The following is a 6,448-nucleotide window of genomic DNA, read 5'->3' on the forward strand; positions in this document are numbered from 1 at the left end:
AGAATATTATTATACCCTTAGTGTTTGATGAGACATTATATTGATAAAATAGAAATTAAATCAAAAGTATATTTATTTTTATTTATGTTTGTGAAATTTGCATGTGAGTATGGAGAAGAATAAGAACAGAGAAGTTAAGAAGGAATTGAGAATTGAACTTGTATAATGATGAAACTCAAAGAATACAATGCTATAATTTGCTATTTATACAAACACTACTTCTAATAGAATTGTATAGCTGCACTAACAAACTATACATACAACTCAGCATGTATAATGAAACCCACTACTAACAAACTTTACAGCTCAGTATGTGTAATCAAACCCACTACTAACAGCTTTCTATACAAAGAGAAATAATAGCTTATAATAACAAATTCTAACTAATAGAATAAATATCAAGTAACACCCTCCCATAAGCTTGGACCGTACCATTGGGAGAAAAGAGATCTAACAATCCAAGCTTAGAATAACCTGCATTGAAAAGCCCAGGAGCAAGAGGTTTAGTGAGAATGTCGGCAGCTTGATTATTGGTGGAAATAGGAAGAAGATGAATCAACTTTTCTTGCAATTTGTCACGGACTATATGGCAATCAGCTTCGATATGCTTGGTATGTTCATAAAACACAGGATTAGTTACAATTTAACTAGCTGAATTGCTATCACAGTATAAATTAATAGGCTTTGTGATTGGAACACCAAGATCTTGAAGAACATAGTTCAGCCATTGGGCTTCTCTGGTGGCCAGAGCTAAAGCTCTATACTCCGCTTCTGAGGAGGAGGTTGCAACTGTAAGCTATTTCTTACTCTTCCAAGTAACCAATGATGGTCCCAAATAAAAACAATATGCCGAGATAGATCTTCGAGAGTCAACACAACCAGCCCAATCAGAGACAGAGAAACCAGTAAGTTGCAAATCAGATTCTGCAGAGAAGAAGAGGCCTGCAGTAGGGAAACCTTTTACATAACGCAGCACTCTATGTGCCGCCTTCAAATGCTCAGTAGTGGCGCAGTCCAAAAACTGGCTTAGCTTCCCAATGACATAGCTTATATCAGGCCTAGTATTTGCTAGATATAAGAGCTTTCCCACAATTCTTCTATACTGACTAGAATCAGTGAGCAATTTTCCAGCAGTTTTACTGAGCTTTGCTCCATAATTGATGGGAGTGGTGGCAGGTTTGCACCCTACAAATCCTGTTTCCTTGAGTAAATCCAGAACATATTTTCTCTGGTAAAAGCAATTCCCATCTTGGATCTTGCCATTTCCAGACCAAGGAAGTACTTCAAGTCTCCCATGTCTTTGATCCGAAATCTCTCATGAAGAACATCTTTAACCGAGTTAATTTCATTTAGATCATTACCTACCAATACTAAATTATCGACATACACGAGAATTGCTGTGAATCCAAGTGAAGTAGTCTTGGTGAAGAGGCTGTAATCCGATTTACATTGAGTGAATTTCAGCTCGAGTAGAACAGATTTGAGCTTGCAATTTCACTGCCTACTCGCTTGTTTCAATCCATACAAGGACTTTTCAAGCTTGCAAACTTGACGGGCGAGACTTCTAAACCTGGAGGCACTTCATATAGACCTCCTCATCGAGTTCACCATGTAAAAATGCTGTGTTGACATCAATTTGTTTAAGGTGCCACCCTTTTACTGCTGCAACAGCAAGTACCACTCTCAAAGTCCCTAGCTTCACTACAGGACTGAAGGTATCTCGACAGTCAACACCAGCCACTTGTGTGAATCCTTTAGCAACAAGTCTTGCCTTGTGCCTCTCCACTGTACCATTTGGGTGGTCTTTTGTACGAAAGACCCATTTACATCCAATTGCTCTCTTTTCAATTGGTAAAGAAGTTAGCTTCCATGTTTTGTTTTCTTCCAAGGCAGTCAGTTCAGCTCTTATTGCCTCTTTCCAACAAGTTTGAGTGATTGCATCCTCATAGGTTTTAGGCTCTAAATTTTGAATAGCAACAGAAAATGCAAAATGCATGGGAGAAAGTCTAGTATAAGACAAGACATTAGAGAGATGATACCTTTGAGCAGTGAGCTGCGATGAGGGTGAAACAGTGTTGATGGTTTGACACTCATAGTGCTGCAAGTATGTAGGTGGTTTAGTTTGCCTAGTTGATCTCCTTACATTAGCAACTTCAGGCATGATGGAGGATTCAGGCAGAGCAGCAGAATTATGAGTTAAAAATCCTTCATGTGATGCAGATGTGGTTTCTAAATGATCATGAATTTCAGGATAGGGGAGAATTTCATCAGTTTTATTTAATTCAGAGGAAGCATTATCTTCCTGATGGATGAGAGTTGGGTGATGCAAGCTTGGTTGAATGGCTGCATCATCAGTGTTTAAAACTTGTATCCGACTCCCTTCCAAAAATTCATAATCAAAGGGATGAGATGCAACATGAGATGAATGAGAGGAAGCTGAAAAATTGTCATTATTGGCATTATTGGAGTGACAGTAAGGAAAACAATTCTCATAAAATTGGACATCCCGAGATAGGAAAATCTCTCGAGTTTACAAATCAAAGAGCAGGTATTCCTTTGTGCCCTCCCTGAATCCAAGATGCAAACACTTTCTTGCTCTTGGATCCAGCTTGCCTCGTTGTCGTGCAAGGCTGCCAGCATATGCTAAACAACCAAAGACTCTGAGAAAGGAAAGATTTGGCAAAGTTTTATAAAGAACTTGATATGGAGACTTGTTTTGTAAAAAGGGTGTTGGCAGTCGATTAATTAAATAGACCGCATGTCCAACACTGTAATTCCAAAAAGATTTTGGTAAATGAGCATGAAACAAGAGAGTTCTAGCCATAGAAAGAATGTGTTGATGCTTGCGCTCAATAATGCCATTCTACTGTGGAGTTTCCACACAAGTTCTTTGGTGAGATATGCCATTAGAGCTGTAAAAAACATGCATTAAAAACTCAGGCCCATTGTCCATGTGAATTGTTTTAACCACTGCATCAAATTGGGTTTTAGCAAAAATGACAAAATCTTTAACCAATGAAGAAGCCTCAGCTTTAGTTTTCATGAACAAAATCCTAGTAAATCGAGAACAATCATCCACTATAGTAAGAAAATAACGCTTTCCAGTAAAAGAGGAAACAGAAACAGGTCCCCAAATATCAACATGAATGAGGTCAAGTACATTAGCTGCAGTACTAGAACTAACAGAAAAGGGTAATCGCTTTGTTTGCCAAGATGGCAAGAGTGACACGGTTCTGTGTGTTTTGTACAATCAATAAACTCAAAATTCTTTTGCAATGTAACAAGCCTATCATGAGATGGATGCCCTAATCTAACATGCCATAAAGACTGAGAAAATTGGCTGCGGGAAGTTGCTGTGATGTGAGGGAGAGCTTTGACTTCTTTGTGCAGAATGTACAAATCATCAACATTGCTAGCTGCACCAATCATCTTCAAAGTGTGCAGATCCTGTATCTCACAAGCCTTGTCAGTAAAAAACTCATTTTGCAATGTAAAGATGCAGTAAGTTTCGAAACTGATATGAGTTTGAAGTTAAAAGTGGGAATAAACAATGCATTAGTGAGAAAAAGATTGTCAGAAAACATAATAGTGCCCATGATGCAGCTAATAGTGAGTGCTCCATTAGGTAATTTGACAATAATTGGATCAACTTTGAAGTAATTTTAAAAATCTGCCAGAGTATATGATACATGGTCAGTAGCTCCAGTGTCAAGTACCCATGGTTTGTGTTTATTGATTGAAATATTTAGAGCTTTGGCATGAGAATCAAATTGTAAAATATTTACCATTCTACTTGTATAAGGAGAAGGATTTGCTTTGGCTGAAATCTGGTTGATACTATGAGAATGAGGCACATCTTGTTTGTTGAGCAGGCTAAAAGAGCTTTTCGTTGCTCTGGAGTGAATTCATTAATAGTTGGTTCACCTCTAACCAATTGTGGAACATTGAAATCATCATTTTCATCTTCAGGATTGTCTGCGGCAGTAAGACAATTGAGGACAGGAGACCTTTTCTCAAACCGGGGTTTGAAGTTAGGTGGATAACCATGCTTCTTATAGCAGTTATCCAAAATGTGTCCTGATTTTTCACAATGAGTGCACTACAATTTGATGCAATTTTGCCCCTTTTTAGATGGATTTCTACCTTTGTTGTCAGGCTGAGAAGAGGCTGCCAAAATCTTAGCATCTAAGGCATTATCAAAGCTGAACAGCTGCCTTTCTTGCTGAGTGATCATTGACAGAATTCTGTTCACACTAGGTAAATTATCCATTAACATAACATGTGACTTAACAGTGGAATATTGCTCTCCAAGATCACGCAAAAACTTGGTGACTCTGTCCTCTTCCCTGTGTTGCCTAACAATACCTAAGCCACATTCACATTTAACACAATCACAGGCAGGTATACGTCTAAATTCATCAATAATCTCTTCCCAAAGATTTTTAGTTTGGCAAAATAAGCTGTAACAGACAAATTCCCTTGTTTTAATGCATAAATCTCCTCATTCAATTCAGCTACTTGAAACCTATCACCCTGATAGTAGCGATGCTTAAGGTCATTCCATAATTCGTAGCCTATGTTGTTCCAAAGAACACTCTGATAGATTTCTGGACTAAGGAAAAGGTTAATCCAAGCAACTACATAGGTATTGCATCGTTGCCATGCCTTGAAATCAGGATTAGTTTTCTCAGGTTTTAGGATAGTACCATCAATAAATTCAATTTTATTTTTGGATGTAAGAGCATTAATCATAGCTTTGCTCCACGCACTGTAATTTGAACCAGTAAGGATTACATTGGTAATAGGTATACCTGGATTTTCAGAAGGAAGTATGTAATAAGGACTTGAGAGATCTTGATTCGGATTTGTCTTGTTGATATGGCTCTGGATCTGTGCCACTTGACTGAAGAACGCTACGAATTGTTGCATGTCCATCGTAGGACCACCTCCTGTGGATCCATCACTTGAATTTGATTTTTCTTCCATTGCTGCGAAGATGCCAGAAGTGGTTGTAACCTTTCTTTCTTGATCTCGTTGATCGAAAACTCGTTATCTCTCTTTAACGGGAAGACAGTTAGATAATAAAGATCTCATCAAACTTTATGGTGTGAGTTCAAGAAAGAAGAAGAAAAGAAATAGATGAGGAAGAGGAGCGGATGCTGAGATTTCAAACAAGTATGAAGAAAGGGAGAAGAAATTGCGTGAGTTCAAATCAAACGAAGAAAAAAGAGGAAAAAAATTCACGAGCCAAGAACCGCGAACGAGTGTCTCAACTGTGATGCTGGACTCATCATCCTTCTCTAATCAATTCACGAGCCAAAAACCGCAAACGAGCGCTTCAACTGTGAAGTTGGACTCATCATCCTTCTCTAATCACGTCAATGAATTGTGAATTAGAGAGCAAGTTTCTCATCCTTCAATCAGGATCTCAACGTTCCTCCATCCACGCTCACCGCACCATGTGAAATTTGCATGTGAGCATGGAGAAGAACAAGAACAGAGAAGCCAAGAAGGAATTGAGAATTGAACTTGTATAATGATAAGACTCAAAGAATACAATGCTATAATTTGCTATTTATACAAACACTACTTCTAACAGAATTGTATAGCTGCACTAACAAATTATACAACTCAGCATGTATAATCAAACCCACTACTAACAAACTATACAGCTCAGCATGTGTAATCAAATCCACTACTAACAACTTTCTATACAAAGAGAAATAATAGTTTATTATAGTAACAAATTCTAACTAATAGAATAAATATCAAGTAACAATGTTCAAAATTTATTTTGTTTTATTGAAAAAGTACAAAATTGATCTCAAAATAGATATATTTTATTTTCTAAATAAATCTATATTTTTATTTCAGTAAAGAAAAGGATTATAAATACATGTTATAGTTTATTTAGTTACATATATGATATATCTATCTCCAATTAGTTCCTTCTTCCTCAGTCTATACATTATTCCACCACATACCATGGATCTTCAAAACCTTATCTCTATCTTCACCACCTTCCTCTTTCTCTTTATGCTATTGAAAATAGCCATTAAGAAATTTAGTTCTTCCAAGGATATTACCAATTTACCCCCAGGACCAAGAAAACTACCCATCATAGGAAACATGCACAACCTTGTAGGATCAATGCCCCATGAATGCCTAAGAAACTTAGCATCCAAATAAGGACCCTTAATGCATCTTAAACTAGGAGAAGTCTCCCACATCATAATTACATCTCCTGAAATGGCACAAGAGATTATGAAAACTCAAGATCTAAACTTTTGTGATAGGCCAAACCTTATCTTTGCAAGAGTAATGAATTACAATCGAACAAGCATTGGCTTTGTCCCCTATGGAGAGTATTGGAGGCATGTACGAAAGATATGCACCATTGAGTTTATTATATGTTTTATATCCTTAAAAATATAATTTTTAAAGTGTT

The sequence above is a fragment of the Arachis ipaensis genome, chromosome B07 (assembly GCF_000816755.2).
Source record: "Arachis ipaensis cultivar K30076 chromosome B07, Araip1.1, whole genome shotgun sequence".
NCBI classification, from domain to species: Eukaryota; Viridiplantae; Streptophyta; class Magnoliopsida; order Fabales; family Fabaceae; genus Arachis; species Arachis ipaensis.